Genomic DNA, 12,458 nt, shown 5'->3' with positions numbered 1-12,458 from the left:
CGGTAAGGCTCAGTGGGGCAGCAATGCCTTCCTCTGGTCTGACTGAGTGTTAACAGTGCGTGCAAATGCTATCTCAATTGTAGCTTCTTCATGGAGCCCCATCAGCAGGGGCACAGCTCACCCGAGCCCACCTTCTCTGTACATGTGTGTCTGGGTGTCTGTCTTTCTTCATTCCCTTGCCACCCCTGCCAGGTTTCCAGGTCTGACTGTGAATGTTGGCAGTGTGTGCAACAACGATCAAATGTAGCTTCCTCCACCCGAATGACTACAACATGGGATTGCTAACCTAGAGAGAACTCCTGCTCACACCAGCTAACCCTTCTCCCTGTGCTGGACCTAAGAGCTCTGAGGTTCCATGTTCTTGTTGCATAGCAGACGCACTCCATCGGCAGGAGCACAGCCTACCTGAGCCCAGCGTTTCTGTACATGTATGTTGGTGTGTCTGTTCCTTCTTCATTCACTTGCCACCCCTGCCAGGATTTCAGGACCAAGATATGCAGGACACAGCAGGAGAGAAAGGAACCTGGCCTTGGCGGGTACAGAGAACAGACAGGAATGCACTCCCTGAACCAGGCTGAGGTCAGATGATCTGTTTTGGAGTGAGTCTAAGATAGGCCTGGAAACGTGGCTCAGAGCTTTAGAGCCTCTGTTGCTCTTACAGCGTACCCAAGTTTAGTTTCCAGCACCCACATGGTGGTTTGCAATTGTCAGCAACTCCAGTTCCTGGGCCCGGGTGGGGCGGGGGGTTGGGGGGGGAGGCTCAGCATTGTCTTCTAGTCTCTACAGGCACCAAGCACACATACATGGTATGCATGCCATGGTGGTTTGCAATTGTCAGCAACTCCAGTTCCTGGGGGTGGGGGGGAGGCTCAACATTGTCTTCTAGTCTCTATAGGCACCAAGCACACATACATAGTATGCATGCCATGTTGCTGTAAGCAAATCTGTATGCTCAACTCACTTTCTCCACAGTTGACTAACATTCAGCTCAGTGTGCCACAATTCTTGCCAATACAACTTATATAGAGGTGGTACCAATATCAGGTAGCCATCTTAGTATTTGAAACCTACCTATAAGCAGAAGGGCCTCTGTGGCAATGCCACATCAGGTGGCCAATGACATCCAAATCTTAGGGAGTTCAAAGTACACGGTATAAAATTTGCCTGTGATTTTGTAGTGCTTCTGTTGGGCTCCATGGATCTTTGCCTACAAACTTCATCCACATACAGAAGGATTGCTATGCCCCTCGAGGGCAGGCACTCTTCCCCAGACAGTGGTCAAGTCTTCGGCAGCCACCATATTTGGGCTCTTTGGTAGAAGCATCATTGATGCCACTCTCTATGTCATGCAGGGTGTTAGAGTTTTTGGCTTCTCTCTGCTGCCTCTACCAGTTTTCCTGGTGTGACCTTATTGCAAGCCCTCCCTTAGTGTCCCTGATACGGACACTTTGGGACCTTCTGACCAACACTTAGACTCAGAGCAATAGGTAGGAAATGGATTATGACTCTCTGGGATTTTGGTATTGCAATAGTGTAATTCAATTTCTAAGTGTCAAAGCAATGTTAAGGTACTTGTTAGAGTTAACCAAGTGTAGTGTGGGTTTGAGCAGTGGAGACCTTAGGATAGCCTGCAGACTGGCACAGGTAAACCAGGTTCCTCTGGGACTCCAACCTCTTATGTTTGTTTCATCTGTGGGGCTCAATACCATTAGCTGCACTCGTCAAGCTGAGGGAGATACAAACACTCATGTGCACACTGGGATAGATACACAACCAGGATTCAGGGCCAGATTTTACAGCAAAGCCCCACCAGTCTAGCCCAGCATAGAAAGGGCAGAGTCTAGCTGACTATACCAGTAGCCCTTGGATTTGATGGTTAGTGTGGTCCAATAAGGAAGTGGCTTGCTTTTTTGTAGGGTGGTGGAGGGTTGGAGAAGGGATAACAGACCCAGTGCTGCATGAAGTCCAACCATTTGGTCATAGCTCTAACCATGTGTATGTACTTATTAGTCTAGGATAGCCTAAAGCAGTGGGCTTGCTTTGGGAGGCCTGGCAAAGCAAGTTTTGGTGGGAATAGAATAGGGTGCAAGGTGCTCAGTTTGGACAAGGGGAAGAAGTTAAAACTTGGATGCTCTGTCTAGTCTGAACACTGTTCTAGTATGCTACACTAGCAGCAGCCCTGTAGGAGTAGATGCTTGTGCCCTGGTATGGACACTTTGGTATAGTATGTGGATTACCGGGTGGTATTCATCTAGGGTGCAGAGGTGTAGCTGGGCACCTGCAATGTGGCTGGTACAGCATAACTGTGAAGTCAGACTCAGGCCACAGAGGCACACAAAGATGCACAGAGTAGATTGGACACTTGAAGACACACTTAGTTCTATCCTGGGCTCCCAAATGGGTACCATAATTCCGATAAACATAGCTGGAAGGCATAGATGGAGGAGGTGGGTCCAAAAGCTCAGAAGCATGCCTTTTGTTTATCCCCATAGCCGCTCAGGATAATAGAATGCTTCTGGCCCATGATGCTGTAGCAGAAGCCTTCTATAGTCTGCACAGCTATGAATGACTGACGCTGCACATCCAATAGTGCCCAGGTGTCCTGGCGCTGAGTCGAGAAAACAGTGTCCCAGACACAGCTGTCATCCATATCAGACAGGACTGGGCAGTGAGAACTCAAAGGCTTCACAATCACATTTTCACCTTTTAAGGTTCCATAGCAGCATTTGTGGCTACCCATTCACAAGAACAGGGACATCTGTGTCCCATAGCTTTGTGCAGCGTCCATGCTTTGGCATGCATGTGTGGTTGAGGATAGCTAGCCTCAGGCGTGCCATTTTAGACCACTGGGGTTGGGCACCAGGTTCTCTTTGTCTTCTCCAAGATCTAGATGGTGGTAGGTATCACTCCTGGGGCCAATCTCTCAGTCCTTCTGTGGGAGAAGTCAGCTGGGCTGTAAATCCATTGTAACCAATGGCCGTTTTAGGGGAGGCATTCATTGTCTGGCTTCCAGGTTGGTAGAAATATACTATCATGGATTTGGCTCCTCTCCCTGTAGCCAGCAGGTCCCAGTTATAATCTGCCCTCCAGTCTGGCACTCATCCTTTGTGAAGTGAGCCACGTTGGAAAGGGACAGCTGGACGGGGGCACTTGAGGCAGGAAACCCATGACTTGGAGCCTGAGTCTCTTGTCAGAACCAGTAAAGGCATAATGAGGGTGTTTTGTTATGAGTTAGAGTCCTCCCCCCACCCCACGAGCAGGAGCCAATGGAGAAGAGAGCAATAAAAGGAAACTAATTTGGGAAACTTCACACCATTTTGGAGCTTTAAGAAAAGATTCATGATTGTTGTATCTATGGTAACACAATAGGAGAAGAGAGGCAGGAATGGCCAGGGATATGTGTCCACTGTGGGTAGGGCATGTGGGGTAAGGGCTCCTGAAGGCTGGCTTTCCATCCCCAGTGCAGTCTCCTCTGTGATCCTGACTAGAGTCACACGTTGTGTCCACCTCTGTTGCTTCATGGCTGTTCATCTCCAAGGTAGCAGTAACCATGGGTTGGAAAAGTATCACATTGCAGGAGGCCCTGAAGACCAGCCTTTCTGACTGTGACTTAAGGAGAGGTTAGCCCATCAGGGACTTCTGAATGGGGGAGAATATGCATTTCAGTTGAACTAGTGGAGGAGGAGGTGAAGCTGCAACAATGGGGTACATCATCAGGGTAGGGTCGAGGGAAGGAACCATAAGGCCAGAGATTAGTGAGAGGACAAGGGCAGGTGGCACCCTGCATGACAGGTCACATGGGAACTGAGGCAGGTTGTACCACCAGCTGTGACCTCTAGCTTCCATTGTGGCTTGAACATTGACGTCTGCCAGGCTTAGCCAAGCCCATCCGTGCATCATCCTGTGAGTTCCTTACACTATGCCTGTAGAGTACATGTGACTGGCCTCCTCATTGTATATGACACCCACACTGTCCATTTTCCATCCCCGATGCTGCTGCCCGGGTGACTGACATTTCATAACTCATATCAGATAATCTCACACTTGAAGCTTCTCTTGCTCAGCCAGAGCAAAAGCGGGACATCCCCAAGTTTCCATGTGATTGACTCAACCAGCTCTGCACCCTCTTCTTTGTTCCTTCTCGTGGCTTTAGTCACATGTTCACCTTGCTAACCCTGGATCCTAGGGCCTTCACTCTTTCCCTTTTTACCAGAACATTCCTCCCAAGACACCAGTCCTCATCACAAAGGTCTTCTCTTGTCATGTGAGTTGGATACTCATGGCCCTGACTATACCATCCCTTCTCCCTCAGTCCTTTTGTGTTTTCTCCACAGCACGACCACCTGGAATGCCCCGGGCTGCTTGTCTTTTCACCAGCTCTCACCTTACCGGTGCTGGTTTGTAAGCTCTGTCAGGTGAGAGTAAGGTTTGTCTCACTGACTTCTATGTATTCCCACTGCCTGGAATGCTCCCACTGTGTATTAGACGCCTGGTAAATGCCGGTTGGATGAATCAGTAAGGCTTCTGATGATGTCACCCTAACTTGCTGTTAGGAGAAACTGAGACTGGAGAGGGCTAAGCAACTTGACCAGGCAGGATGGTTAGTGGTTGACCAAGCCAAATTCAATCCAAAAAAAATTCTGACCATGAAGACAGGCAGTTTTCCATGCTACCAAGGAATTTTAGACACGTGTGGCTAAAAATTTGTGTTAAGCTGTGCTACTACAAAAGAGCCATAAGGTTTAAAATATAAAGTATTCAAAGTTAGATGTTATAATAAGCTAAGGCTTGCCAGGAAAGAATTTTATTTTATTTTTAGGTATATAAATATTTTGCCTGTGTATATGTCTGTGCACCAAGTGCATGCCTGGTACCCTCAGAGATCAGAGGAAGGCGTCAAATCCCTTAGGGCTGGAATCATGGAGAATGGTTATAAGCTACCATAAGGATGCTGGAAACTGAACCAGGATCTTCTGTAAGAGCAGCAGATGCTCTTAACTGCTGATCCATCTCTCCAGCCCTAATATGATGATGATGATGATGATGATGATGATGGTGATTAAAATTAGCATATCTTAAGGTACCGGTTTAGGAAGCCTAGAGGGGTACACAGCAGCATCCTAGGTCTCACCCGCATGCATCCCTCACTCACCAGTAGCAGGAGCCTGACACAGGTACACTGAGTTTCATTTTCAATTACTGCAGGATTTACCATATCCATATTCAGACACAGACGCCACTGTCTTGAAAAGTCCGACCGTTTCCAACATAGTATGAGACATAAGTTTGAAGCCTAGGAACGCCAGACTATACTTATGTGAGTACATTCAGTGTTTGCATGGGAACAAAATCACATAGCTGTGCATTTCTCAAAGCATATCTGTATTATCAAACGATGTGTGGCTGCTCTTCGTTCACTGATTCCTTCACTCGTCCAGTCAAAAAAACAAATACTTGTCATGGACCAAACACTATTAGTCTCTGGATATAAAACTATGAACAAAATAGACACTGCACCTACAGCCAAGGGATTTACTCCCTGGGATGGCCAATCTTGGTTGTCAACTTTACTAGATCAGGAATCAACTACAAGAAAAGCTACTGGCATTCTTGTGGTGAGATTTTCTTAAAATATTAATTGTAATTTAAATGATGTGTATATGTATGTGAACGTGGGGTTTTGTCCACCAGTGCAGGTGCCTTTGGAGACCGGAGGCATTGGACTCCCCTGGAGCTGGAGTCACAGGTGGTTGTGAGCCATCAGATGTGGTACTGGGAAGAGAACTCAAGTCCTCTGCAAGAGTGGTTTGTCTTCTTTACTGCTGAGCCATCTTTCTAGTACCTGTAAGGGAGTCACCTGACCAATCATCTAAAGCAGGAAAAGCCACCCTAGATGCTGGTGGCACCTTCTGTCGGCAGCCTAAGCAACAGATGGGAAAGAGAACAGTTTTGCCTCTTACCGGCCTGCCTGCATTCTCTCTGGCAGGTGCATGTACTGCCTTCCTTCCCTGACTTTAGGACCCGACCAGGGCTTCCACCGTGGACTGAAGAACAATGGCTTTCCAGTAATCCTCAAGGCCTTCAGTGCCTGGCTGGCACTGACACATCCAGCTGTGTGGACCCAGTAACTTACAGGTTCTTTGGCTGCTCTAGTGTGGGACAACCATTGCTGGGCTCCCCAGACCATAGCATGTGAGCCAAACTAATAATAAATCCTCTTTCCCCTCTCTCATTTTATATGCATCTGTTGATTCTCTTCCTCTAGAGACCCATGACTAATGCACAGCCTAGTGCGAAGTAATTACAATATTAAGTGATGCTATTATTGTGAGGATTACTAACGTGAATGACTAACTTGGAGTAAGTGCCAGCGTGTGTCCAGACATTTCTGTGGTTTTTCTCACTAATTCTGGTCATAGCTAGTGAGTTCCCACAACGTATTACAGACAAGGAGACAGGGGCCTCAGAGAGTGTAAAATGATTATCTGGTAGGACAGTGGTAAATCTCAATCACTTATCGATAGAGTCAGAAAGCCTTCTCATCAAGACTCAGTTTTTCAGATGGTGTCTGAGGGAGGCTGAGTTTGTCTAAGCAGAGAGACTGGAGCAAGAATTTGGTATGATGAGGACAGAGGACCTGCTCCATGGGGGAGCTAACCCATGGGCAAGACAGGCTGTGTAAAATGCGAACTTGCCTTGTCTGGCAAGAGGTGGAGTCTCCCACATGCACATTTCCTTTCACTGGTGCTGTGTGGTAGTAGGAACACACTTTCCCATCTGTCTTGGTTTTGTAAGGACACCCTTCAAATCCTGCAGACCAGCTCACTGGCAAGGTTATTCCAAGTCCTTCTTTACAGCCCTTGTCTTCTACTTAGCTCGAGAATGTGTTTGGGAATGTGAATAAGGGCAGTGACCCTGCTTGTTATCACACACACACACACACACACACACACACACACACACACACACACACACACACTGGGGGGGGGCAGCAGAGATGTAAACACCAGCCTCTTTGGGTGACAGTTGAATGGTCCCCCTTTTGCAGCTGGTGCAGAAGGGGAAATTAGCAGTTCCCGAAGACATTAGCAGCTGCCAGCTCACACAGTGAGCACCTGCCTCACTCTGGGCTTGTCAGAGTCTCAGCATCTGAGTCAGCTGTTCTTCCTCCCTTCTGGAATGCTCAGAACACCATGGGAGAGGCTTGAAGGCTCCAGCCACCTTCATAGTGTTTTGATTTTAAAAGACTGTTCTAATTACCCTGTCCTCTGACTCCTTGAAGAAGCAAGTTTCCTCGAGGTCCCACATGCACTGGAGACTTAATGAAGCCTGCTCACCAGCAGGGGCTGTAATCCCGGTGACTCCTGATCAAATCCAACCTGTCCGTCTCACTGACGCCTTCGGGCTAATTGCTCTGCTTCACACCTGTTTCTTCTCAGGAGGCCCTGGTACCCTAACACCTGGTGCCTCTGCCACCTCCTCACTCTGCCAGGACACCCGCAGGTCCTTGTAGAAGCCAGCAAAGCCCATCCCACGGCCTGAGGGGCCCTTTCCCTCTGAACACTGTTGGTGGCCTTTCAAGGGTTGCACATCCAATGTTTGGAAGGTTGAACTTGCGTGTGACATGACTATCTGCCAGGCCTTCTGAAACCTTCACCGTTCTACCAGGCCCTCTCATGCTGTGGATGCTTTGTGAGGATCACCAGGCCAGCAGAAACATTGCACTGGGCTGGGCCAGACTTGAGTAAGCTCTGCATGGGCGATTCCTTACCTAGACTTTCCACCCTCTGGCTCAGGATTGTCAGCTTTGTTCTGTTTGGGTTTTTTTGTGTGTGTGATGCTGTGTGTGTGTGTGTGTGTGTGTGTGTGTGTGTGTGTGTGTGTGTGTGTGTGTGTGTGTGTGTGTGTGAATTGAGGGTCTTGCACACCCTAAGCAAGTTTTCTACCACCTAACAACCTCCCAGCCCTTCAATGATGATGATGATGAGCCTCGGCTCTGAAACCCTCCAACAGATCACGCAACTCTATAAAGAAATCAGTGGCCTGATCCCACACTGTTCCCTCACCCTCCTACAGTTCTTTCCAATGCTCCAGTATCTCTGAAAATCCTACGTATCTCTCACTCACTTTTCACTAAGGTCTTCCCTCTGCACCACCAGCCAGAATGTGCCTTTCTTTCAGGCTCCATAAATCACTCAGCTATTTCAGTAAAGGGGGGCCGTTCCAGGAACTTCAGAATAAACGTAGGTTAAAACCTTGGTTCAGCCACTTGTGAGCTCCACAGGCCCAGTAAGAACACTCGGGCTCTCAGAACCTACAGGGCTCTCACTCCTACCACGGAGACCACGGCTCTCACTCCTGCCATGGAGACCACGGCTCTCACTCCTACCACGGAGACCACGGTACCTACTTTGCAGGGTTGCAGACTCGTTGAGAGGCGTAAATGAGGTAACAGCAGGAAGGAGCTTGCACAAGTACCTATATTACATAATGCATAGGCATCATCCTATAACTTTGGTGTATGGATGTGATCATTGCTGAAGTAAATGTTATATTCATCTCACCTGGCTGTTCTTTTTGAACTTCTCGGGACCTGGGACAGTTAGAAGTGCATAAAAGTCACCTTGAAACATTTGATTTTTTATTGACTGAATAAAAGGACCCTTGAGGCTCTCTTTTCCCTTGTCTTTGCCACATAGCTCCTTTTCAACAGCTATCCCTAGCCCGAGTCTTTGGGACCACCCCAGGTGCTCTCTCTTTCTAGGCACCTAACCTCTTACAAACTCTTTGGTCCTGAAGTCTGGCAGGCATACTATTGTTACCATTCCTTGAAACAAGAGGCAGCCCCATCTATCAGCTGCCTCCTCCTGCATGCATCAACTGTCTGCCAGGTCAGGCCCTGTCCCAGGCTGACAGCTCAGCCCACCTCACCTCTAACTCTCTTCTGAGCATCAGCAGCCTACCCCCATCCAAAGATAACTTTTATAGCTGATCTCTGGCGGCACCTCCTACCTTCCAATTAGGAGCCTGTCAACACCCAGACCATCACTCTTCCTATAGTGGCTGACAACCCGGGAGCCTGCCGAGGTTGCTCTGGGGAAAGAATGAGGGAAATTACTTCCATGGTGCAGTGGTACTGAGCCCAGAGGTGGAATCTAGGTGGTTCTGACTTTGGGCCAGCCTCCCTGTTCTGCACCAAAAATCTGCAGTACTAATGTGGCAGCTGGTACCCAGTTGGTACTTGATAAATAAGTATGTGGGTACTGAAAATGTCAAGGGCACAGGAGCTAGCTAGCAGGCTCCAATTAGGTTTCCTCTCTCATACATGCAAATAATTAAGTCAGCTCATTCATGCTTTTGTGAGCTCCCCTACCTTTCCGTTAGTTGTTACACATGAACCTATAACCAGAAAGGAGAGACGACAGACTCTGTTGTCTTTCTCCTTCTATCCCCTTAAATCCTCACTCCTTAGACTCTCTGGCACACGGGGGCATTTGCAGAAGCTGCAGCCCATGAAGGAAGTATGACACAATCTAACATTTTTCTTATCTGGCAGTGTGGTCTAGTGGTTTGCACAGGGGCTGTGCAAGTCGGAAGTCTGGCTTTCTATTTCTGGGGCTGAAGGGAAACTGTGTAACAACAGCCTTTGCTCCTCTCTGCATGCTCTCACTTTCTCTTTCTCTTGGTCCCAATCCTGAGGTCGTGCTGGCCTAAGGAACCAAGAATTCGGAAAAAAGGTAATGCCCCTGTCCCACCCCTGGGCCCTGCTTCAGCCTCTGGTGAGGCTGTGAAGGCTAGCATGCATTCATCCATGGAGCCCAGTGCAGGCTGAGGGGTGAGCAGGAGAGTGGTTTAGAGCCAGGACCATGAAAAGGCAGAGACGGCAGGCTAACCACATCAAACCAACCCTTTCTCTTTTTTACCACTTTGAGCCTGCAGCTCTGCGGGTAGCTCTGAGGGTGCAGATTTTGTGAGCTAGGAGCCCTGGTGCCTAGCCAGGGAGGCAGGAACAAACAGGACCTTGATTTGCCCTCAAGGGAGTGAATCCAGTAATAAGGATGAGTCCTTTGATTCGAAGTCTGAAAGAGTTGGGGAAAGAAATAGTTAACAACAGATCTGACGGAGTTGGGAGTACATTGTGATCAGATCTGTCCTCAAGGGCAGAGGGCCTTAAGAACATGCTTTCTTTATGGATTGACCTGGGACAGTTTATACAATGTCTTTGGGAAGAGAGATCTATCCCAAACCAGCCCAATTTAGAGAGACATATGAATTTCCAGGGAATCCTATTGCATCTCAACCTTCAAAACTTAAGATTTAAGCAGCCTTGAAACAGATAGAAACTTTTCCACATTTGGCCAGACAAGTACACTATAACCATGTGCGGTCTGTGCTGTATCTAGAAAGAGCAAGACAAGCTGAGGACACTAGTCATGGAACATGTCATTTCCTTCCTCATTTCTACCCCACTGGTCTTTAGGTCTCAAGTTCTGCTACTGCGTACGTCTGAGTCACCAGAAAGCAGCGAGACCTTGAGGGGTGCCTTTAGAATAAGGCCCTGGAGAATTTCCGGGCTGAGCCTTAGGGTGGGGATCAGATGGCCTCTGCCATGGGCTGACTATCTCTTTGGGATTATGAACACTTCCAAGGGATGCACACGTGCTATCTTCCAGTTTAACTTGCTGTACAGCCTGTAGTGTGCAGCTATGGTATGAATATAGCATTTCATGAGAGTGTGGTATTCTACTGCAGCAGAGGCCAGCAGGCAAGGGGAGGTCTGGGAAGCTTGAAAGAAAAAGCACGACAGCTTCTTCAGAGGAGCAATGTCAAGGAAAGACATACATACCGCTGTCACCTACGAAGTTCACACTCAAGATCCATGCCAATAGAGTTTCTAAGCAGTGTATGATGTTGCGCTCAGATGCATCCATAGCTATTGTTCTAGATGGTTTTCTGTCAACTTGACACAAGCTGGAGTCATCAGGGAGGAAGGAGCCTTAACTGAGAAGATGCCTCCATGAGATCCTGCTGTAAGGCATTTTCTTAGTGATCAATGGGGGAGGGCCCAGCTCACTGTGGGTGGTGCCATCCCTGGGCTGGTGGCCATGGGTTCTATAAGAAAGCAGGCTGAGCCAGCCATGAGGAATAAGCCAGTAAGCAGCACCCCTCTATGACCTCTGCCTCAGCTCTTGCCTCCAGCTTCCTGCCCTGCTTGAGTTCCCATCCTGACTTCCTTTGGTGATGAATAGCAAGCAACATGGAGATGTAAGCCAAATTAACCCTTTCCTCCTCAACTGGCTTTTTGGTCCTGGTATTTTGTTGTGGCAATAAAAACCCTAAGATGGCTATCATGGGGAGTACGTGGCCCCATGGATTACAATTGGGCATGCCTATATGTAGTTAGATAAGCCTGAACTGAATTCAGGCAGGATCATGCATACCTTTAATCTCAACACTCAGGAGGCTGAGGCAGGAGGATTACTATTAATAGTTCCATGCCAGTCTGGGCTACCTGGAATACATACCATTGCCTCTCACTGTCTGTATCTCCACTTTTTGTAAGTGAAAACAATAAAATTCTATCAAGGCTGTTGAAATATTTTTTATAAGATATTCAAAGAGAGACATTCCATAATTTTAATGTATGGCATATGATAACTTATAGTTTTTTGCCCGTTTGTACCAAACTGAATGCTGAGACTTGATTTATTTCAAAGATGGGGTTTCAGTACAGTGCAATGGCTCAGTAGTCAAAGCTATTAACAACCTGAGGTCAGTGCCCAGAGCCCATACAGAAGAACAAAACCGATTCCCATAGTTGTCCTTGTACCTACACACACACACACACACACACACACACACACACACACATGCTACAATTTAAACAAATATTGAAGAAAGTAAGAGGCTCTCAGTGTGTCTCTTTATGTTGCTGAGGTTGCTCTTGAGCTATAAGGCTGAGTGCACATATGCTTATGCTTATTTGTGCAAGTGTAAGGCCTCAGAGGAGCTGGCAGGACTATGGGTATACACTGTCCACCCACTGAAAAACTTATTTTTTCTTAATAAAAAAGAGTTTGCACTCAATTTCTAGCCTGTTGTTCAGAAAAAGAAATCTCTCAGTTTGCAAAGGCTATCAAAGTAGCCAATCCCATGTCAGGATGTAACCAAGGTTTATGATGACTTCCTAGCTGGAGTAGCCCTGAAAATGATAAGTGAGGACCCCACACTGCTCCACCAGACACGGGAATGTATTTGTCTCATTTCTTTCCAGTGTGCTCCCATCTTCCTTGACAGGCAAGGTAGCTTAAGCTGGGTCTAGACATGTCTGAACCAGTCTGATACCCACAGGGCACCTCCCTTCCCAGGACCTAATTACCACAGGATCAAGGGGCTTTGCAGAGGACAGCTTGTCCCAGGAAGGAGCAACACTGAAGGGAGCATCTGTCTCATTTGAG

The sequence above is a fragment of the Mastomys coucha genome, unplaced genomic scaffold (assembly GCF_008632895.1).
Source record: "Mastomys coucha isolate ucsf_1 unplaced genomic scaffold, UCSF_Mcou_1 pScaffold15, whole genome shotgun sequence".
Lineage (NCBI taxonomy): Eukaryota > Metazoa > Chordata > Mammalia > Rodentia > Muridae > Mastomys > Mastomys coucha.
The sequence above is the reverse complement of the archived record's forward strand: the minus strand, read 5'-3'. Positions refer to the sequence as shown.